Here is a 24,428-nt window from a genome sequence, read left to right on the forward strand (position 1 = left end):
CTGAGTTGTTATCAAAAATTAAATCATTATTAACTTCGTTAATATTTTCTTCAATATTATCATTTGTGTTACTTTCAGATTTATCGTTCAGCACTATTTGTTCCTCCCAATCTGCAGACGTTTTGTCCTCATTATTTATCATTCTTGTAAGAGATGTTTCAAGTTCTTTTGCATAATCTATAGTTTAGAAAATTTATGTAAAAATACAATTAATCTGTATATAATAATAAGAGAAATAGGATTGTAACGATATACTATCAAATTAGAATCAAAAGCCATGTGATCCAAGCCTAGGTCTTTGACAGCCTTATATTAGTTTCTGTGTACATATATATCTATATATTGGGTATGGGAATAAGTTTTAATTGTTTTTTATGTAGAAAAAAAGCATAGTTTGAATATGATGATATTAAATGATTTTATTCAAAATAGTTGCCATCTGAAGCGACGACCTTCGCCCATCTTTCAGGCAATAAACGGATTCCTCGAGCGAAGAATTCTATTTCTTTCGATGCGATCCAGTCATCGACCCATTTTTGTATGCTGTCATTTGAAGTGAAGCGCACTCCAGTAAGTGCCGACTGCATCGACTGGAACAAATGATAGTCTGAAGGGGCAATGTCCGGTGAATACGGCGGGTGGGGTAGGACCTCCCATTTCACCCTTTCTAAGTATGTTCGGACGGGTTGACCAACATGTGGCCTAGCGTTGTCGTGCTGCAGAATCAGCTTCTCGTGTCTATCGTGCCATTCCGGCCGTTTTGTTTGAATAGCTTGTTTCAAACGCATTAGTTGAAGTCGGTAACGTTGGGAATTGATAGTTTCGGACGGTTTCAGTAGCTCATAGTAGACTACACCCCGCATGTCCCACCAGATACAGAGCATTACCTTTGACCCGTGAATATTGCGTTTTGGTGTTGATGGACCTGGTTCACCTGGCATCACCCATGCTAGTTTGCGTTTAGGATTGTCATAATGAATCCATTTTTCATCGCCAGTGATGATCCGATGCAAAAAACCCTTTTTTTGTTGTCGTTGAAGCAACATTTCGCACATGACCAAACGCCTTTCAATGTTCCTTTTCTTCAACTCGTGTGGTACCCAATTTCCTACCCTGTGAACCATTCCTAGCGCATGTAGGCGTTTTCCAACGGTGGACCTATCAACACCCAATGCTTCAGATAATTCTTCAAGTGTCTGACATGGATCAATATCAAGCAATTCCTCAAGTTGAGGAATCACTAATGAATTACTAATGTGTAATCCTCAGATCTGACCTGTCACCTAAATACTTTAAACTTGAAGCTCCAACAGACTAATCAAACAATATCTGAATTAGTGAGTCACGTCAATTCGTTCCGTGCACGTTTAAAATTAATTTCAAATCATTTGGAAAGAAATAGTCTTGTCCTTTCTTTCTTGCAGCGTTCTTATTGAAGAACATGGCACGAAGTGTGGTTTTAAAAAATATGTGTATCTTAGATTAATTTATTAATTACATAATTTAATACACGATTTCGCAATTTTGAATTGTTGAAAAAAAATCTTGTGCTTTATGAAAATTCTCGAATTGTTCCTACAGTTGAGCAGAGTGTTGATTATCAATTGGAACTGTGCGATTTGCAAAGTCATTGAAATCGTCAGCGGAAACAGGCGCAGAGTTTTTCAAAATTTTGAACAAAGACAAATATCCCCAATTGCGAAATTTCTGACTCAAAATTTTTTCAATGTTTGGATGTACATATCTATGCGAATTTTCATTTTTGAAGATAAAGTGCATAAAATCGGATGCACGGTACTTCTTTAAACGGTACATCGTTATTCTCGCTAATGCGAGTAAATTCATCAAGAATTGACGTAGATGTTTCGTCCTTGAGAGTGACGAAATGTTAATAAATTTTTTCTTTATAGTGGAATAGGCATACTAGGGAAATCACTTTAAAAAAACGCACCAACAATAGTACTATACCTCAATGGTGATGTGGAAATCTATTAACGTTAAATTTAAATGTATACTATCGTCTATTTGCGTGACTTTTTTATATAATAAACTTGTATACGGAGCCTGATATTATATAGTTATGTACACACACACACACACACACACACACACACACACACACACACACACGCACACGCACACACACACACGCACACAAAATTGTATTTAAAAAAACAGTGGTTAGCACGCAGGGCAACACGCACCGAAGCCCCATATGATTTACAGTTAATACTGTCCCTGAGTTCGAGCGTCTTTCGTCTCTGCGAGCAGTTCAGATGATACGAACCGAGAGGAGTGAAGATGGTAATAAGAAAATTGACCGAAAAGTGCAAACCGGCCGCAGGCCTGGTCCTAACGCAAATAGTCGATACGAACAACAACGCAATTTATGTGTCGACGCAGTCAACATTCCGACGCAAGTAATTCTTGGTAACGCAAGGACGAATTTGATATGCCGCGAACACCGTACGCGCGAGACGCAATTACAAGTGCGGACATTACGCGAAAACGGGCTCGCGATACCGGATTTCGCCAACGAATCTATCGCGATCTCCAGAGTCCAGAGGCTCGTCATAACGTCTCTATCGCGATCCTGCGGCCACGATACCATCCCGAGGCCCTTCGCTCTTGCTGTCGATCGCAAAATTACGCTCGGTTCGCGAGGAACCATATATCCCGTGATTCTACGCACGTTTTCCGGAGCGAGAGCGCAAACCGGAGGGCGGCATTGTAGCTCGACATTTACGGTATTACTTGCGGGCAACCTCACCGGTGCAGTGCCTCCTCCTGGGGCTCCTCGTCGTCACCTCCTGCCAACGCAAGTCGCAACGTCGAACGGGTTCTCGAGTCAGGGCGGTTATCGCGGATCTCAACTTTTCGTGTTCGTACGCGCCGACGGACGACCAGAGAGTGTCGCGCCAAATCCGCTCGATTGCGGAATCGATGTGGCCCCCTTCCTGCGGGGCGTGCCGACCAATCGGGAGCGAGCTTGCAAGCTCGCGGTATCTCGGCGCAGGATCGTCGTAAGGGGATCCTTCGGGGGCGTGCAACGGTCCCTCGGCGACGCAGCGACTCCTTAAATTTTGTCCTAGGCGACGGACGGGACTTCGTCCCTGCCGGTGTGCCTCCGGTTTGATCCTAGGGTGCTGGCCAGCCACCCCGTGGGCCGGTGTTCCGTGGAGGTGGATTGCTGGGGCCGGGTTTACCCGGGCGCCTGAGGCCCCGCTATCGGCGGCCTCGTCCGTCGCTGTCTCACGCGCCGCACGCCTGCCGCGTTGCCCTCGCCGACCCGTGATCCCTGCCGTTTCCGCGTTCGCCATCCCTCCTCGGTCCTTGGTCCTCCCGGACCTCCCCTTTACTGGTACTCCCTCGGAGATTTGCCGTAGTGTGAATGAGGCGCCGCGCGTATTACAAAGTCATAAAAAATAAAAGAAAAATAATCAGATGGCGGAAACGCGATCGAATCCGGCCCCTGGAGATCTCGCCGTGGCCTCCCTGGTCTGTCCCTGGGCGCGAAATTACGCGCCTTGTGACGGCGGCGGGCCGCAACGTCACACTATCTAAAAAATCACATTTTTTGTAACATTATGTTGCATATACGTTATATATTTATATATATTATATATGTGTACATATATTATTAGGGTATTTAGCAAATCCAAAAATTCCCAATGTGCCGGACAGTTTTTGAACCTGTCTTCATTATTATTGGTGGCCGAGCGAAGAAGGAATTACAGATTCTCATCACTTTCCGTTTCCACTTCTCTCACGTTCTGGAATTTATCCACAACAGATAAACATTGCATGTAACATTGGATCTTGTACTTGGAGTTTACTTTTTTCAACGCATAAAGTAATGCCTTTGCCATTGCTGCATCTTCTCCACTATCGTCATTATCGACAGGAGTGACAGATTGTGAACGCTTTTCTGATAAATTATTCACGAGCATGTTTATAGAATCAGTCGTATTGCTTATCATTTTAGACAGATGTTCCTGCTCTTTACGAGACTCCTTCATCTTTTGAGTTGCAGATTGGTCAGGTGGTGGATAAAGTAAATTCTTCCTTGTAATACTTAATGGCCTTGGCTGACCAACTGAACTTAATGACCTTGCCTGACCAACTGAACTTAATGACCTTGCCTGACCAACTAAACATAATGACCTTGACTGACCAACTGAAGATGCTGAAGATGCTATAGATGCTGAAGATTCTGTCTTGCAGAAAATTTGACACAGTTTATCAATGTGATTACTCGTTTGTAATCTTTTGTAATCGCAATACTGAATTGTATTGTGTGGCTGTAACAGATAGTATTGTGCCTATAAAAGCTTTCGTATATTTTTCTTCTTTATGAGATAGTATACGCATCTCCAAATTAAAATCATTTTGATCAGACCTAGGCGACTCAGGGTCATTATTTTCAACGTTTGTTAACTTTTAATTGACGGTTAATTTTCAAAATAGCATATTTCTATTCGCTATTCTGAATAGAATCAGGCGACTGCGTCGAGCTCCCTCGAGAAAGGATCTGCTTTTAGCACGAGCACTCAGCTCGATTAGAGGCTCGGTCGTGCTTAGTGGCACGCCTCCTGGACACACGAGCCGACTAGAGGCTCGACTGGAACTCAGCGGCCCGGTTCATGGCCTCTCTGGTTATGTCGACAAGAGACACGACCGGTACTCAGCGGTTCGGTTCATGGTGTAAACGATTGGTATAAAACAGCTTTAAGAACACTTTATTGTCAGGATATATATATATATATATATATATATATTCAAAGCCAAAAAGTCAAGTACAATGTTTCTGGTGATATTCGCCGATACGCCGCTCTATTAAATACTCAATAAATACTCAGTCTCAATAAATACACAACTTCAATAAATATATACGCCGCTTCAATAGAATACACACAATTTCACTATTCTCTTCGTCATCAAAAACCATATTCGCTTCTACTAATACGCGCCATTCTCGCTGGCTTTTTCTCTTACTTTCCCAATACATCCTATTCTCACGCTGGCTTCATCGCGACTCTTCTACCTCAAAATATTCCTAAATCACGTTCCTCTTTCAATCGCTGCTAGCGCCATCGCTGCTAGCGCCAACTATTCTACATCACTTCTCAAAATTCCTATAATCACCGCGTCGATAACTTAGTTTTCTTATTATATCTACTTGACATTTTAGCCGTCACAATCTGCCGCTTACAATGGTCTCTTCCGCTAAAGTCGACAAGAGACTCGACCGACGCTCAGCGGCGCGGTTCTTGGTGTCTAAGGTTATCTTAGAGACCAATGCCTCTCTAGGCATGGAAGTCGACCTTTTCATAAAGATATTGTGAAAATAATATTATCAGATATCATTTTGACATCAGATATCCACTGTTTTCTCGATAAGACTTCCTGAAACGTTTTAAAAGTTGTCCGACAAGCTGCTGCCTCGAGTTCTTAGACTATCGTTCGTCGTATTTTAAATACGAGAAACGCCAGCTAGCGGATGCCATCTAGCGGATGATTCGACATTCGCATACATAGACCTTATATATAGATGGACTGACCCCTACATAACATAACAGACTCCTGTCCGGAAGAAGTTAGAGAGAGAAACATACTTTTCAGTACGTCTCTTTCTTAAAGTCAGGTCCGTCTCCCCTCGTGTGCAGAGCAGAGTTTGAAATAGAAATTTTTCTCCGCGCGCGGATTCACACTCGAGCTCAGTACTGCTATACTAACAGTATGCGATTACTTCCGTATTCAAGTGTGCGATTCCGTGCTCTTTTCGTCGGTCGGATTCGAAATTTAGAGTCTCTGTATTCGAACCTTCTTTTGCTGCTCGCGATAAGTGCAACCGCCAAGCTGCATTTCACGCGCGCCTTCGTCCGTTATTTCTTTCGTTTATAAAAAAAGAAAAAAACACTGTAAATATAAACTTTGTAAATAGTCAGTTTTAATTATAGACAATTCGTTACATTAATTTACATTCTAATTCGATTTCCTTCGGACTCAAAAACTCCTTCGCCCATTCGCGCACACAATTGGAGAAAAAAACTGTCCTGCGCCGATTATTTAACGAGATATTACAATTTAAAGTAACCCCTGTTTTTTTTATGATTTCTAAAGCATAGAATAGCTTTCCGAGGTTCCGCGTCATGTACTCGTGGGAATATGCCACACAACAGAAATTTGATTTTTTTTCTATTTTTCTTTTTCTTTGAAGTATCTTTGCATACTCCTTTTTCCTTCTTTTATTTGTCATTTGTACATGATTTTAATAAAATATTTTGATTGCTTACTATTAAAAAGAAAAAGTGTTGCAAAATGGCGTATTACCCAACCATAAGGGTAATATGCCACATAGTATAAAATAATATACTACATATACAAAAATGTAGTAATTTAACTTCAAAAGTTACGTTATTCATAAAAACAGTGCAAATAGTCTTTAATTTTTAAGATATAGAGTATCGCAATTCGAAAAACGATGAATAATAATATTGTCTGTATAAAGAAAATCCATTTTAAATTTCATCACGAACAATTCCATATCCGTCAATTCTGAAACAATTCTATAGATACATCTGTTTATTGCACATATGCTAATGGCGGTATAATAATTTCGTTACACGATCGTCGAGTTCCAGTCATCGTTGTCTCGTAACCGTAACAACAAAAACAGACGGATTATGTGTATGTACGCAATATCAAATGTATACGCCATTATGCTTGGATCGATAATCTACGCAGCTGTAATTAATTAGTACGCAGGTATATCACACACAGCGGTACGCATCCGTTCCTCCCTTCTCACATCTTTCGAGACACGCAATCGTATCACGAATTCGGCGCGCTAAAATAACACTCTCGTCCAGAAAAATTTGTTGTTTTTTTTGCTCGTGTACAACCTGCGTGCGCACCACAAGCACATGACTTTGGGGAAGGCCTAGGTCCGACTCGGACTGTTACGCTATTGAAATGAAATGAAATAATATGTATTGTTCTTTAAAGTAATAGTTATTATGTACGTAAAGAGAATTTGCCTTACTTTGCTTTGCCTTATTTATAAAGCTCATCACATGATTTATTATTATCTCTAAACTTTCGGCTAATGTTCGGAGTGAATCATAAAAATCATTCGTACGAGTCGGTTCCTTATTAATTATTCGACTTAATGTATAGTTGTCCGAAGTATCTGATACTATTTCATACGTTTCGTTTTTATGCTGTGTGTGAGTTATTTTATGGGATGTTATTGTAAAATTCAATTCAGGGCTAGTTGAATTTTCATGTATTCTTTGCGTATTAGTGAATTAATCACTTTTATATCTTGTATACGTTGCATTATTAAGTTTATCCGTAATATTTTCTAATCCTAAAATAATATTGTATCTTATAATTATAAATAACGGCTACTTACTAAAAGGTTAGTGTGACAAATGTTTCATTAATTCATCATTCTCCGTTGTTTTGTCACGACGATTATAATTGTTACCACGATTATAATCATTGCCAGTATAGTCAATTACATTCTTAATTGTGTTAATGTTGTTTTAATCTACTTTTGCTTAAAAAAAAGTAGTAATATAGACACATTGTGCCAAGTGAACATGAATTTATACATATTAGAAATTTTATTAAACGCTCCACCTGTCCACGAACATTGCACCTTGAAATAAATAGCTCGGCGCGCTTTTTTCAGTGGTTTCCCCAATAGGCCTAATCCACTCTCAAAATTTAACGTAATTAATGTTCGAAGTGCCTTCCTCGAGCTTGTAAGCAAAGTTCATGCATACGGCATCTCTGCCTGTAGTACGGTTCTTCGGAATATTTAAATGGAAGCGGGGAATAGGATTCTAGGAAAGGGCTCTGCCGGGGCTCTGCCTTCATCCTCGAGTTTCTCGGAAGAAACCGAGGAATAGGAGGGCTCTAGGAAGGGAGATGAGTCCAGGGGTATCGGGAAGGACTCGATAGCTTAGAGAAACAGGGAATGATGGAGGAGGCGCGAAACGCGGCGAATATCTGTTTCTTTTTATGTAGGAGCGTAAGAATTTCCGCTCTATAACGCGCGCCCGCCTATTCCTATTTATCTGATTCCGGATAGCTACTCCCAGGGACTTGCGGCGGTGAATTTGCGAGTACATATTGCTGGTTGCAATCTCGGGACGTGGAACGTCTCAGGGCCAGTGGTGATGCTGGATTGTGGATTCTTCCGGAGCTTTGGCTTGGTCGTCGGGACTGCGACGTGATGTTGACGCGCACAGAATTTGGTTATAATGAAGTCAACGGCACGGGTTGAGACCGGAAGTGATTGTATTAAGAATGCCGTTGCACGCGGACTCTACTTGTTTATAATTTCGGAGTGATGCCTGGTGTCCCGCTGTCGCTGTTTTTATATGATTTTTAGGGATGGGTTATCAAGGAATATGTCTCAACCTTTTGGTGGGTGACTTGTTTTTCCGATGATGACTCTCGTTAGTCATCGATTGAAAAACATGTTTTTCTCACGGATCGAGACGCTAGATTTTGAAATTTCTGTTGTCTCGCCTTAATCTGTTATTATCTAGTGTGAAGTGTTTTTCACGAATTTTCCTTGAGAGTGTATATGACGGCCCGATTTTACTATTGTCTGGCGGCGTGGGTTTCACAATTAATATACTTATTTGTTTGATTTTGATGTCAAACAATTACCTAAACAAATAATTACCTAAAAACTGCTTCTGATTGTTCTTCTATTTATTTGTAAAGAAAAGTCAATATTTAACAAGTTACATATTACTACATTGTGTGATATACGCAAAACAAATAATTACTTATCAAGTGTTTCATTTCCCGTTGGTTCCACTGATTGATGAAACGAAGAATCAAAAGGAAGTGTCTTTCTACAGAAAAATCCATATCACAAACTGAAGCTGAAATGCTACCAATGTAGGTCTGCAATGTATATACGTAAACAGAGCCGCGAGCTATATCGCTTTGAAGATTGGCAGATTCGGCTTAACGGTCAACTATGACCTAATCAAATTCGATACATAGTGAATCATACGAAAAAGTAGGAACTGCCAGATCCTCGAAAATAAGATATTTAATAACATGATAATAATATATGGATATTCCCACCCCCTTCTGCCGGAGCACCGGCGTGCAATGGAGGAGGAAGGAGGGGCCTTCCGGCTTCTCTGCAATGAAATGTAAGATGTCATTATATTTTATAAGTCATTATAAGTAAAAAACAAATAATTCATGAGCAAAACAAATAATTACTCAAAAAGTGCATTAGAGTCTTGGTATAATTCTTCAACTAAAACAAGGTTTTTAAAATTTGAAAAGTCAAACTCGTCATAACCCTCCTCCAGCAAAAATAAAGGAAGTGTCTGACTTTCTGCAGAAGGCCCTATATCACAAACCGTTGAACGGTTGAACCGATGAACAACTGGTCTAAATTGTTCTCGGTGAGGTTCTGAATATATTCGACTGCGTATAAACCGCAGTCGTTACTGGTACCTTGTTGTTGTGGCACTTTGGGATATTTAAATATATGGCAAGTTACTTCGGAATAACGTATAGTTTCAAAAATATCATCTGCCACTTTGGGTCTATATGACCGATATGAGTCCAGTACGACACAACCTATGCAATGCCTCGTATGTCTATCCACTTTTAAGATTACGGTAAAAAAGTGACAGCCTATCACATTACATAGGATGCAGAAATTTACATCTCGTAGATTTGTTCGAATCGCCGTCGATGGGTTTTTAAATTTCGGTGCTGCCATTATTGTGCTTAATGTTCCTGGCACACATACCCTAACAATTTTCTGCAGGGCATGTGGTAGACATTTTTTTATGAGCAGGTATACGGCATCGTCTGCAAGCATCTCTCCATTTTTTACTTGTTTGGCCCATGTATGTTCATTAGAATTTGTCTTCAATATTTTGCTTGATTCGCCTCTTTATATATCGTCCACTCGCAATAAAGATGGAGTCTTATCTGGATCAATGCAGCTAAACTCCCAGTTATAGGTCTTAGTCCACCGCAGGGATTTTGATAGAATATCAGATTCAACCACATTTGCCCTTATCGTAGACACATTTTTGGATCTGGATTGGACACTTGTGTCGATTTGTGTCGTTTGCCTATTTTGATTTAAACAATTGAAACACCGCTTCTCCTTTTGTACAATCTCTCGTCGCTGATTCGGACTCTTCTCGGTAAATTTCGGACAGACGGAGAAAGCATGATTCGCTTTACACAACGAACACGGCGGGAAAGTTTTCGCGCATACGTTAGCACTTATGAGTATTCGCATTTTTCGATTTATCGGAGGAAGAAGGGGGGAGCTTCCAATCCTCGAGAGCGCGGATTCGGTTATCCAAGAATTTTCTAAATTCATCGTATGACGGAGGATTTCGATTTTCACTAAACTTTAAATTCCATGCCTTTCGCGTAACTGCATCGAGTTTTTGTGACTCGAGACTTATGATAATATCGCTCCATAGCTCTTCAGGTGTGCGATTTAATTTATTCAAAGCCGCGACTGCGGTATTTATTTTATCGCGTAATGATTGCAACTTGAGCGCGGATTCTTTCGCAACAGCTGGCAAAATTAGCCTCGTCGTAATTGTCATCATCATGTTGATATATAAATGAAATAAGATTAAAACTTGTTTGTTCGTCCAAATCAATTTGTTCTCCAGAGGGAACCGTAACATGATCATCCCTCGACGTTGAAGGCGATATACGGTTCCAGTTCCTCCAGACACTCGTTTATATAATCAGAGGCGATCCGATACTTCTCCTCGTAGGCCTCGTACTGTTGATCCTTGAAGTAGTCGTGAGTCGTTCTCTCAGCAACGGGAATCGCGGCCAGGAGGGCGAAGTGTCCACCTTCGATGGTGGCCCAGACGTCCTTCAAGTCACTGACTCGACTGCGAATCTTCGCCGCAGTCAAGTTATTTTTTCAAATTTTCTTGAAGTTCTCCAGCGCGCGGTCGACCTTTCGCAGTCACTGGAGCTGCCTTTCTAGCAGTTGTTCACTCATTGTGCTTGATAATGTACGTGTCTAAACTCTCCTCGTAACGAGAATTACCCCGATCCGGCTCGAAGGACCAGAATGTTTCGTGCTCTGCCGAGGTGCCCTCGGGACACGAATGCGGTCTGATAAGAGTTGTGTTAATTAATTTCAACGTTGAATTGCAAATTTTGTACTTTACTGCCATTGAAAAGGAACCATAAGTTTCCGGAAACTCTCTCGTTGTAAATTAATTAAAAGTTTTCAAGAATAATTTATCGACTTTCGAAAAGATTATGTATTACAAAAAAAAAAATGTGCGCGTACGACGTAACATAAATGCGATCTGTTAACTTTACGGATTATTTGATTTTCTCGTTCAACTCATTATCCTCCAGTTTGGTAGAACGTCAGCGATCAACGTAGAAAAGTATGTTGTTACATTGTAAACTACGGTTCCGCCGGCCTAGAGCCTAGGAGTTAGCAAAGAGTGGGTTTAGATAACGCACGCCCTTTATATGTGATTGACAAGCACAATTTATTTATTTTAGGAAATATGGCTGGGACCGCCGAGGCGAATGCGTCGGCGCGCGGCGTGCCGTGAGGCGGAGATGGCTCCGAACTCGATCGCGGCGACGGTTTATATATGATTGTAGGGATGGATTATCATGGGATATGTCTCAACTTTTTAGCGATTAGGCTTGGTTTTCCGATGATGACTTTCGTTAGTCATCGATCAAAACATGTTTTTCTCTCGGATCGAGACGCTGAATTTTGAAATTTCTATTGTCTCGCGTTAATCTATTGTCGTTTAGGTTGAAATGTTTTTCACGAATTTTCGTGAACTGTGTTTTCATTGGTATGTCTAAAATAAAAAAATATTTATAAAAATTTAAATAAATTTTAGCATAATGTAAGTACTAAATTACAAATCTACAATACTGATTCACTTTCATCATTCTTCTTCGTTTCATCATTCTTTGTTTCATCATTCTTTCTTTTTATCGATTGTTCGAAATTGAAACACGGATTAACTGCATCTAGCTGTTTAGCTACAGACTCTTTAGACATGATGACTGCTTTCTCATTATTATTATGACGTAAATCATCATCCGTACATTGAATCTCTTCTGTCTTTAAAGCTCGTTTCAGTCTTCTTTTTCCTTGTTTTAAATCTTCTAATGATTTATAGACATTTATGTTATTAAAGACACAGATACAAATACACATTATTTAATAATATTAGATTATTTATAAATTGACGTAGATCATGATAGATCATTACTTACTTGCATATACAATAATGGATACTGCATAAGACTCCCAATTTTCATCGGGCATTTTATTTGTTGCAAGCCACTTATCCAAAAAACGATATTGGCTTTTATCGGGATACAAGCAATGATATTCTGCTTCTTCCATTTCATATATCCATGAATAGGGTTCTAAATCAATCAATCTTCTTGAATCCGATTTCTCGTTCGTGAATCGTATGACAGCAAAAAGTGGATGATTATTTTGTTCTTTACTCATCTATTTATATCATTTAACTTTTGTATCAACGAGGTCCGAATTTTTGTTACATGCATCTCATCATGCGTGTCTACAATGCACGGTAAGTTTAGCGTAAGAAGTAAGAGTAAGAAAGAGTAAAAAGGACTTACGATAGTTCTGTCTACAATACGGTAAAATAAGAGTAGAAATCAGACTTCGTCATTCGAGAAAGAGATTATGCACAAGCCGACAATCCGCTCTGATTGACCGAGCGTAAGTGTAAGGAGTAAGAAATAAATCTAATTTATTTCGCTTACGGCTATACTTACGTCGGAAGTTTCTTCGTTATTTCTCTTACTTCTTAAACGAAGCTTAATTACGCTGTGTATTATAGACGACGCATCATAACCTTTGCGTACATAACCATAAAATCGTCATTAGTTTTCTTACCTTGTTTCCGAAAGTGATCGTCGGTTTGATTGTTAATGATGAACGAATTCAATACAATATCTAGAGTGATGTTCGCACAAGAGATACAAATTTGCATATTTGCAAGAATTAAACTGAGAAACGAAAGTACGCGATGCGGCGTGAACACTAAACGCGTGAAGCGCGCTCCCCGAATGCCAGCCAATGGCATCCGATCATATGCCACGTATGGGCCAATATAGGGCACCAAGCATCGGCTAATCATAGCTTGCCCTGAATCGGACCGAGCATTGGGGCTGTTGCAAAGACTGGTATTCCTATATGGGTAATGGCCTGCCGGAGGTTCGAGTGGGCACGTGTCGTAAAATAAAAAGATTTAATTGAAATAAAGAAATATTTAATGCAAAGAAACTTGGCGCTGCTAGATCTCGGAATATAATAAGATAATGAAAACAAGTAATGTTTTTAATTTAGAGCTGAACGACCATGGCAGAGATCAACGGGAATTCCCGCTGCTACGTGGAATGTTTCGCGTACCGTTGAATCCCACCTTTGATTTCAGTCACGATCTCTCGTATAAACGTGTTAAAAAAAAGAGGTCATAAAATACGAAACAACGACGCAGTCAGCATTTCGATTTTGCCCGAACTGGAGTCAATTCTGACTTGGAGTAATCGGAGAGATTGCGTCAGACGATCCTGCGACATTGTACTTTCAAAGAATGGCTAAGTCGACAATTAATTCGTTACAAGAATGTCAATTAAACAAAGATTTATTAAACTCCCTGATTACAAATTTACGAAGAGAAGGTTGGACGGAACTACCATACAATTTACATGTAATGTGTTTTGTAATGTGTCTCTCTCTCTCGACAATTGAAAGCATGTGATACAGGAACATCCAAAAAGGAAGCCAAGCATAATGCGGCAGAGAACATGCTATTACTGCTCGACACAAATCATGAAGCTCCACTGCCAATAGATAATTTATCGTCATCTTCAGTTGCAAATATAACACAAAGTCCTGAAAAAGTCTACGAGACGTCTTCGCCGAATGAAGAGTCAACCGTTGACCGTAATTACGTTGGATTGTTGTAAGAGTTTTGTCAGCAACAAAAGATACCGACGAGTAACATTCTGTACAAGCTTGTTTATGAGGAGGGACCATTTCACATGAAAACGTTCACGATGGAAGTTACCGTGTGGGGTCACTACGGGAGAGGGCTATGGCAAGGTGCAAGAAGACTGCTAAGCAACAAGCTGCCAGAAAGTTGCTGCTGCATATGAATTCAAACGTAGTTAATCCAATTATAGTTAATCTGAATATAGTTGATTCAAATACGCCTAACAGACTGGAAATGCTTGGAAAGGAAGCACTTGGACAGGAAGTGCTTGGAAAGGAGATGCTTGAGAATAATATACGAAAATTGGGTACAGGAATATTAGACTGCGTGACTAACAAGGAAACCATAGCGAAGTTGACAGAAAAAGCAAAATTGCTCTATCTTGAACGTACCAAAAAAGCTATGGGATAATCGATCAGAAAACCAATCCTCTTGCAATCAATAATTTGCACAATTTATTCGAGAAGAATTATTCCAGCAAGATTCAGTACAGCTTGAGAGAGAAAATGGATTATACGGGACAAATTCACCGATCAAACAGATTTTTGGCAAATCAGATGTGACATCGAAAGTTCATTGGAATTTTATACGAACATTGCAAAGTTCTTTATTTTACATTATATGTAACGTAAATCAATACGTTTCAAATACATTTTGAATATTTAAAATTATTATTTTATAACATAGAAAAAAAAATTTAAGGAAAAGGCATAAAGTGATGCTTTAATTTCCGTTGATAGACGTGTATTAGTGTATTAAATAGTATTAGATAGATTAGATTTTAGAATAAGTACTTTATTTGCTCCAAAGGGGCTTTTAAAGGGCGTTTTTGAGGAACGTACCCAAACCTTTACATAATTAGCGTTTTGAAGGGACGTACCCAACCCTGTACATTACTCGTGCTTCCTATCCCGACCTGGCCTCGCTCACTCGCTCGTTCGCTTATACGCTTAACACTTAACGCTTCTATACGCTTATACGCTTATTCGCTCTTATATCTATCTTATCTCTAAAGTTGGACTTCCGTTTCCTTTACATCCTTCCTTTCATACCGTTCTCTCATACATTTCACTCATACCGTTCTCTCATCCACCACTTCCATTCTCCTCCCTATCTCTTGTCTCATTTCCTCTATCGCTTTCATCCATTCCTCTCCCTCCCCTCTTTCTCCCAGTGACCTCCCCGCCACTTCCTGCCACCCCTCTCCATCCCACTTCTCCCATCTCGTACACTCTTCCCATATGTGTTCCCATGTTTCCTCTTTCCTCCCACACATCCTACACCTTCTATTCTTCTCCTTTTCCCAATATAGTCCTTCCCTAATTTCATTACCGAGTCTAAACCTTGCAATCCTACTCCACCTTGTTTCCTCCCAGTCCTTCTCTTTAAGTATTCCGGGATCCCGTCCTTCCTTATAAACTTATACCACCGGTTGTATCTCGAGTCTGCGATCTTTTCTATCCTTTCTTGCTTTTGTTTCAATTTCTCTCTGTTCTCCAAACTTTCAACTTCCAACTCTTCCTCCTCTTCAACTCTTACCCCCAACTCTTCTAGGTAACTCTTTCTTTTTTGCTCCCACCTTCCTATTATCTTCCCCTTCTTCCATCTCTCTTTCATTTCTTCCAGACATTTCCTCGCTATTCCCCCTCCATTGCCCTCTTCTAGCTTCTTCTCGAATTTCCATGCTCTCTTGCTCTGCCTCTTATCTTCTCCCTCTCCACTTCATCTCTCACGATATATCCAGGTGTCCTCCAGTTTAGCCCAAATATCCATCTGATATGTCTCTCTTGTATACCTTCTACCTCCTTTCTTTCCTTCCATCCCCATACTTCTGCCCCGTATCCCATCACTGTCCATATCAATGTGTCGTATAACCAGATTTTTCCACATTCTTTTCCCTATCCCCCAAACTTCCCTCATTACTCTCGCCGCCTTCCTTCTTTTCTCTCTGATGTGCGCCTCTTGTCCCCCATTTTCCTTCAGTGTGTATCCAAAGTATTTGAATTCCTTAACTTCTTCTAATTTCTTTTCTTTCCATCTCCAATCATACTTTTTTTCCTTCCTCCACCCTTTCTGAATCTCATTATTTTTGTTTTCTCTATACTCAATGTTAAACCCTTCCTGTCCAGGTATCCCTCTAGCCTGCTTATCATCGATCTCATGTCCTGTTCCTCCTCCGCCATCAGGGCTATATCATCCGCATACATTAAAGTGTAAATCTTCTCCCCTCTCAGCTTTACACCTCCCCATCTTCCCTTCTTCATATAATCTTCCAAGTCCGCGATTAATAGGTTAAAGAGTATAGGGCTTAATGGGCACCCTTGTCTCACGCCCTTCGCCATCCAGAATGTTCCTCCACTCTCTCTTCCCATTCTTACCCTACTCTTCGTTTCTCTCAGTACCTCCTTTACCCTATTTATTAGTCCCTGCCTCACTCCTCTCTCTATCATCGCCCTAATTAATACTTCTTTGTCTACTGAGTCGAACGCCGCTTTCAAATCTATGTATAATACTGTCATCTTTCTTTTCTCCTTTCCCAGTTGTCTGTTTACCAAGTAGTTCAGTGCGAATATTTGGTCCATCGTCCCCATTCCTTTTCTAAATCCTGCCGGTTAGGACATCTGTGCTGATACAGTTTGTTAAAACTGCGTATACAGTTTATCCGGCCGGTTTGACACACCCGGCATATTCCATAATAATTGTCTAATCGGAATTGATTTACCAGCTCCTGCGGTAATTGACGATCGCTTTCAAGTTGGGTGGCATACTCTGGATGATTCAACTGCATATGATAACGCGTGTTCGTTAACGATGTTGTTCTACTGTTTGCTTCGATTGCAATGGGACAATGAATGCAGTTTACTTCGAATTGATCTTCTTCTTTATTAAAATTATAAAAATGGCCCCAAATTTTAGCCCGCATTATGATCGCTTCTTCTTAAAAAAAATATTTTTGGCGGAAATCACTGTCCGACTGCTCCGCGCACGTTCAGCTGTCGCGAACTCGTTTCATACTCGTGTATTAAATAGTATTATAGTATAATACTGCAATACCACAAGTAATACTTACTAAATATATTTTGTAACGCCGAGAATATTTGAACAATCCTTCATTTATTGTGAAGCATACTGCTTCCCATCTAATTTTTGTTCTTGCCCACTTTTCTTTCTTGATATCGCTAACATATAGAGCGAAACTGAAACCATTTGATAAAGTTATAATTACAAAATTACCTTTTTTAAAAAGGTAAAAAAATGGCGCCAAGTACACGCGCCCCTCGTTGTATCAAACATTTGTACAAAAGATTTGATATAAAAAACTGTCGCCACGACGGCGACGATAATACGATTCGATCGCGATCTACCGACGTTTCGCGCGAGTCACCGTGAATAAACTGATTTCATCGGCAATATACCGTATAATGAGCATTGACAGCTCATGGTAAAGCCTAATGACAATACACGAAATAAACTACTGAAATAAAGCGAATATTAACACGAATACGATTATGCTAATGAATATGCTTATACTAATAATTACTATATACAATCAGGCGAGCGCCGAACGTATATATGTATATATATATATATATATATATATATATATATATATATATATATATATATAGAAAATGTGTATTTTTTGTGCCGCTACAATAACCGAAATTTTTCATTGCGCGATCTATCTTCTAATTTAAATTTGCCTAATTACCAGATCGTACAGTCCTATCTTTATTTATCCTATCACTAATTGGAAACTTTAAAATATTAAACAAATTTTAGAAAATTGTTTAGAAATATTTTTTTAAAAATATGGATAGGTTAGACTATCAAATTTTAGAAAATTATGATATTAATAAAAGTTTTAACAATGAAATCTATAGAAAAATACCGGCTTTTTTCTAAAAATTAATTCTTTACTTAATATATTTGGTAATTCTACATAATAAGGCCTTTTCCGAATTTTGATATTTTCTTGCGGTTTTCTTGGTAAAAACTTTTGTTGTGACTCCGACAGTGATAATCAATCGGGAGAGCCCGAAAAATATGCACCCTACCTATTTTTTTACCTATTTTTACTTTATTTTTTTCCTATTTTGGTAATTGTATAGATGGGGGGGACCACCTTGGATGACCTTGATATTTTAGTATGTTGTCAAGGTCACTTTTCTGAGTGAGACACATGTGTGTAAACTATTACAATCTCAGGAAAGTATTTATTTTAATTTAATTCATTAGCTCAATAGGAGTTATATGTAAAACTTGAAAGAGACGAAATTAAGATGAAATAATTTCACGCAAACTACACTAACTACAAGATGTTGACAATATATTATCAAAAAGTTGGACCAACCAACGTGGAGCAACTCTCTATTAACTATTAATCTGTTGATACCAAGTTGATACCAGTTTTGTTAAGTAATATTTAATACGGTATGCGCTTAATGATACAAAAAGTTGTAGCAAAAGCAAAATTTACAAAGCTTCAAGATATCAGGACACACAATAGATTAGTTGGGAAAATTATAATTACGATAAAATATACCCCTTTCCTAAATCTTAATAATTGAAAATAAGTTTCACAAATCGTGACATTAAGCGCGATACAATTCAAAGATTCTCAACTTTCATTTATGTTTGTCACCTGGATAACTTTTACTTTCACTCGACTTAATTGAGTAAAACCAAGTCATAATAATGCTAGAAAAGTTGCACCCAACTTGAAAAAATTTCTCTAAGCAACAAACAACCTTCTCTATGTAGCTTGATTCCGTAATGTTATCTAACGTCAGACATTATTAGAACGATGAAATATAGACTACTGCTAGATTTGTTACGGCGGTCCCTGCGAGAAACATAGAACGTCCGTGGCATCGCGTAGGTGCCATAATACTCATAATCGCCATATGCATGCGGCGAGGCATATTTTTGCATAAGACAAAAAATATATCTTGGATGGAAACTCTGTTTCTAAAATAAAGATTTCTTTACCTTATCCTTTCTGGTTTATGCCTTTTTTTCTGTTTTTAATTCGTGGGACGTCTTGTCCACTTTAATTGAAGTTTGATTGTAGTAGCTGTGATATATCTACATAGCATGGTAACAGAAACGCTGTCCTTCGAAAACAAGCGTTCGGCGAAGACGATCGCGGCCGTTGCCGACAGACACATAAATGGTTTAGAAAATATATTTTTTGCAGATAAAAGAATTCTGCTATATCCGTTCGTTTAAAAGGATAATAAGTATTATCATCCCATTTCATTCATCTGTCCACTAAATCGATACATCGTTTTTGGTGGATGGTTAGCCCTGATGGTTAGCCTTGTTTCGGGCATCTCTGGTGGAGAGTTGTCATGGAGCCAAACATGCCATTTAAAATCTCTTATTATCTGGAAATTATAATTCAGATGCATAAAAGAAAAATTTGCAATTTATATCACATTTTTCGCGACATATTTAATCTTAATCTCTTTGTGTAAATAGCTCTAATGTAGCCCGTTGAACGCTCCTCAACGGTCAGATTGTACTTGGAGATTTTTTCATACACATTACAATATTGCAATGCATACAAATATTTTACTATAAAAATCAAACACCCATACTTTATAAAAGTATGGGTGTTTGAAAAGTCAATAAATAAGATCGTAGTATATGATAAAGAGTTATGAGACATAAATCTGGATAATTTTTAGATCATTCTGCTTAATTGTTGTATCTGAATTAGCTATTTCTTTGAACGTACTTTATAGAAGTACGTTCAATCTGTTTTGTCCAAACTGGGTGGCAGTGTGGTCTAGCGGTAAAGCGCCAGACTTGTGTGCTTGTGAGCACACATATGTTCCACGTGTATATGAGCCGGCTTATGGCCGCCATATTGGCCGGGTGCCCGTTCCCAATAACCGCGAGGAAGCGGGTTCGAGTCCACCTGAGCCACCTGAGCGGTCTCGAAATTAAATTAAATTGGCTTTCGTGCCAGGTTAGTCCACACTTGGTCCACACGTAGCAAGACTGCTACGAGTGTGTGTGTGCGTGTGCGTGTGCGTGCGTGTGTGTGTGTGTGTGTGTGGGTGTGTGGGTGTGTGGGTGTGTGGGTGTGTGTGGGTGTGGGTGTGGGTGTGTGTGTGTGTGTGTGTGTGTGTGTGTGTGTGTGTGTGTGTGTGTGTGTGTGTGTGTGTGTGTGTGTGTTCTGAATAAACAAGCATTAGTACGCTCTAATGCTCTTCGCAAAGTAACCTTTTCAGCACTCACAGTAGAGAAACTACTCAGCAAATTGTTGTATTCGACAGTATCAACTGCTGTCAGTTTTTTTGCATATAGCCATTTAATATCTGTTATTTCAGTTCTCGTGTTACATTGTAGGCAATAAGGATTCGTACTGCTGCACGAGTCGCGTAGCCATCTGAAAATACAACTTTGTCCAAATAAGTGTCCGCAGAGTAAGCAACACAAGCGGTGTTCTCCCGAGCTGGTCCATTGTTCCATGCATATTGGACATGCCTGATCAGAATCTATATCTGAGACATCTAAGTTTGCACTCGCTGTATTTGCTGCGGGAGATTTAATTTTTAGATATATTTCTCCATACATATATTTAGAAAGTTTTATTTTTACGCTACAACTATTTTATTACGATATAATACATACTTCGTTGTGAACTCTTACAATCAGTTCGAATGTCAATCTCTTCATTATTTTGTTCGCCATTAGGAAGAACATTTTCATCTTCGTGCTGATCTTCTGCATTTTGCTCTTCTACTTGCATTTGCTCATCTACTACATTTTCGGTTTTTTTTTTTAACGAAAGGGAAATCCTGCATCGGATACCCCCGCCCCCGGGGCGGGGCGGGCGGTTATGCCGGACTCCTACCGGCTAAAACCCCCCCGGGTGTCCCTCTCGGCGCTATATAAGGGAGGCCCCGGGAAACTAAGATATCGTCCATGGGCCTCCCCACTATATAGAAAATTTTCTCTTTAATTTTCGGATTTTACAATAATCCATAACGCAAACAACACTTTATAATCTGCCGTTATCATACACTACATTTTCGTCTGTAATAATAAAATAATGTTGCCAAATGTTAGACTTGATTGAAGTCTGATTATATAGTTAGCCGGACAACTCCGACTTATGATTTTTTTTACGAATCGATTGTTAGTCGTTTGTTATTGATTGTTAGACTAATTAAAACGTTTGTTAGATCACGGTTTCGCTTAAGGGGGTAGCCTGGTGTAGAACGCCAAAAACAAGCTCTTTTTCTTGATTTTTTTTAAAAGAAACTACTTAATATATATTTTTGCAATTAACACCATTTATTGTGTACATATTGAAATGTTCAAATTAATTTTTTTGAATAAATATATGTAAGTACACAGGAGTTATGCGATCAAATACGAAGGTGGCTTCGAAAATTCTTTCTGAATAGCGTACACTCTAGCATCTCGTAGAACGATCTGAAACCAGAAAAAAATTTTTTTGTAAAGTTTATGAGTGTAGTTTCTAGTTATACCTAAAACATGATTTTTTTTATCATAAAAAATTTTAAAAATGGTGGTTTGAAAAAAAAATTTTGTTTTTTGCATGAATTTCGCACTTTCTTTTGTTTATAATTTTTTTTAAACAAAATTTTTAGTACATATTATAGGTATAAGTTCAAGGCAATTTAATTACCTTTAATTTAAAAAAAAATGGTCTGGATCCATCAAGAATATTTTGAGTTATCGTGTACGCCAATTTCAAAAACATGGTTTTGAGAAAAACGCGTTTAAAGTTTTCGAACAAGAAAGAAGGTTGATAAAAGCTTATTATTGTTGATTTACCTATACTTTTTGGTCAATCTGCTATCCCTGCTCCATATAATATCCCCTCAACTTCTTCATACAGCTCGTTTTGCTCCAACAGCCGTTGTTTATGTATATTTTTGAGTTCGCGAGCAATGCTTTTACTTCGACGATTCTGCGAGGTCGTACGACTATTATTAATTTTGTCGGCATAATCTCTGCATGCTGTCCCAATAACTATGTCTGACATTATGTTTAGCACTGACAGATAGCCTTCGTTAAATATTCCAGCTGCTATGTAAGCAGCAATCTCTATGATCTTCCGGCCGCAGTGGAGGTGTTTTGGAGCAAACCACTTGCTCCAAGAGCCTCCCCGCTTTCGTTGCTGAACTGATTTCCTTGAAATCTTTTTTTTCTTGGCCTTGATGATCGAGACTGCGCTTCTTTTCGGATACGTAGACATGTTCGAATTGAAAAAACTCGGCACAAAAATCAAAAAACACGTGCGCAAACGCTAACGGTCGAACTGTGTTTCTAGTCGAACGGCGTCGGTAGTCGGAATATACATTAAACACTCATTTCAGCCCGCTAAAATCTAAATTCATGCTTAGGGTTTAGGGAGCGTATTCTAGAGATAGAATACTATCAATTTAAGCAAAAAAAATTCGATTTTTTGAAGCCGCTACACCAGGCTACCCCCTTAAAAAGGCGAAAAACTGTATATCGTTTAGCTGCCGGAGAGTGGGGGTGAGACGTAGAATATGTGGTGGTTTCGGAACGCATTTTTCCGTTTCCCAAAACCGCCTGAGCTCCTGTTCAAGCGACAGGAAATTGAGACAATGGTGAGCATTCACCGTGAACGATGGTTGATCGTGCGACGCCACTTTCATCGTTTCCTTACTTACTCGGTTAGGCGGAGCGCGTGCCCCGAGGGCTTCGTGCCCCGGCGGTCACGGTGTTCTAGAGCCAAGCGTGTCAGAGTGGCGTGAGGCCTCGCGGCCGATCGCCGTTAATACTCCCGCGTGATCCGATTTGAGGACACTGCCAGGCGGACAGTTTGACGAAGTCGTTGGCGTGAGATGCCACATGAGAAGAAGCGATGGGCCCCGATATTACCCATCCCAACACCGAATTTTAAGCGATAGGCTGTCCTACCGCCCTTTTTCGAATTTCATCTGTAATGAGAGAGCTGTACAATTCAGCGCCTATAATGATGCTTATGGGATCTGCGCTCATGGGGTCGTGATCAGCCCATGGGAGATCCTCGAGATGAGCCAATGTATGCTCGAGCGGCAAACGCTTTGGTGCGTATGCCGTTAGCGATTTTAAAATTAATGCGGTCGTCGAGAATGCCGGAGTCTGTTTATTTTTCGGAGAGATCGTTATTTGAGCCGCGTACCGATAAGCATCCCGGCATTTATACACCCGACAGCCGAAACTGAGGTCGGCATTCGCATTCTCTTTAACCGTAAACACTGCGCGAGTTCCTCGGTTATGAAGGTCATTTCGGAGCCTTGATCGAGCAAGGCTCTCACGATAACAGCACGACCGGACGACGTGCTAACGGTGATCCGAGCTGTCGCGAGCAAAACATGCAAACGATTGGTATGCGACGACGCAAACAATGAGTTTACTTCGTTGCCTTTCGATTCAACGGTTTTCGGCGTTTCGGTCGACACCGTGACCTCTGCGGGTTTCGAAGAAGAGTCGGAATCTACGTGAAGCAGCGTGTGATATCTTCGTTGACAAAGACGATACGAATATGTACTGGAGCACGTCTTTGCTCCATGATTTTGACTTAAACAATTGAAATACCTTCTCCTTTTGTACAATTTCTCGTCGCTGATTCGGACTCTTCTCGGTAAATTTTGGACAGACAGAGAAAGCATGCTTTGCTTTACACAACGAACACGGCGGGAAAGTTTTCGCGCATACGTTTGCACTTATCTTATGAGGATTCGCATTTTTCGATTTATCGGAGGAAGAAGGGGGGAGCTTCCAATTCTCGAGAGCGCGGATTCGGTTATCCAAGAATTTTCTAAAGTCATCGTATGACGGAGGATTTCGATTTTCACTAAACTTTAAATTCCATGCCTTTCGCGTAACTGCATCGAGTTTTTGTGATTCGAGACTTATGAGGATATCGCTCCATAGCTCTTCAGGTGTGCGATTTAATTTATTCAAAGCCGCGACTGCGGTATTTATTTTATCGCGTAATGATTGCAACTCGAGCGCGGATTCTTTCGCGACAGCTGGCAAAATTAGCCTCGTCGTAATTGTCATCATCATGTTGATATATAAATGAAATAAGATTAAAACTGTCCAAATCAATTTGTTCTCCAGAGGGAACCGTAACATGATGATCCCTTGACGTTGAAGGCGATATACGGTTCCAGTTCCTCCAGTGTTTCTTATTTACATTAATCGAGATATATTACACACACAAAAATATTTTTTTCCAATTAGTTTTTGATTTTACGTCTGTCTGGTGAAATCCGTGAGCTTATATGATATTCATCTTGATTCTCAAATTTGTTCTACCAAATTTTGAAGAATTTTATGCAATAAAGTTGAAACTTCGTGTGCAAAATATTT

The 24,428-nt window shown here is 39.6% G+C and overlaps 1 pseudogene; it reads left to right on the forward strand.

The window, feature by feature from the left end:
- Positions 1 to 13,785: 13,785 nt before the first annotated feature.
- On the forward strand, positions 13,786 to 14,617 carry LOC139779567 (uncharacterized; annotated as a pseudogene).
- The last annotated feature ends 9,811 nt before the right edge of the window (positions 14,618 to 24,428 follow it).

This window comes from Temnothorax nylanderi, unplaced genomic scaffold (genome assembly GCF_030848795.1).
Source record: "Temnothorax nylanderi isolate EJ_2023f unplaced genomic scaffold, tnyl_v1.0 TNYL_tig0232_pilon, whole genome shotgun sequence".
NCBI lineage: Eukaryota > Metazoa > Arthropoda > Insecta > Hymenoptera > Formicidae > Temnothorax > Temnothorax nylanderi.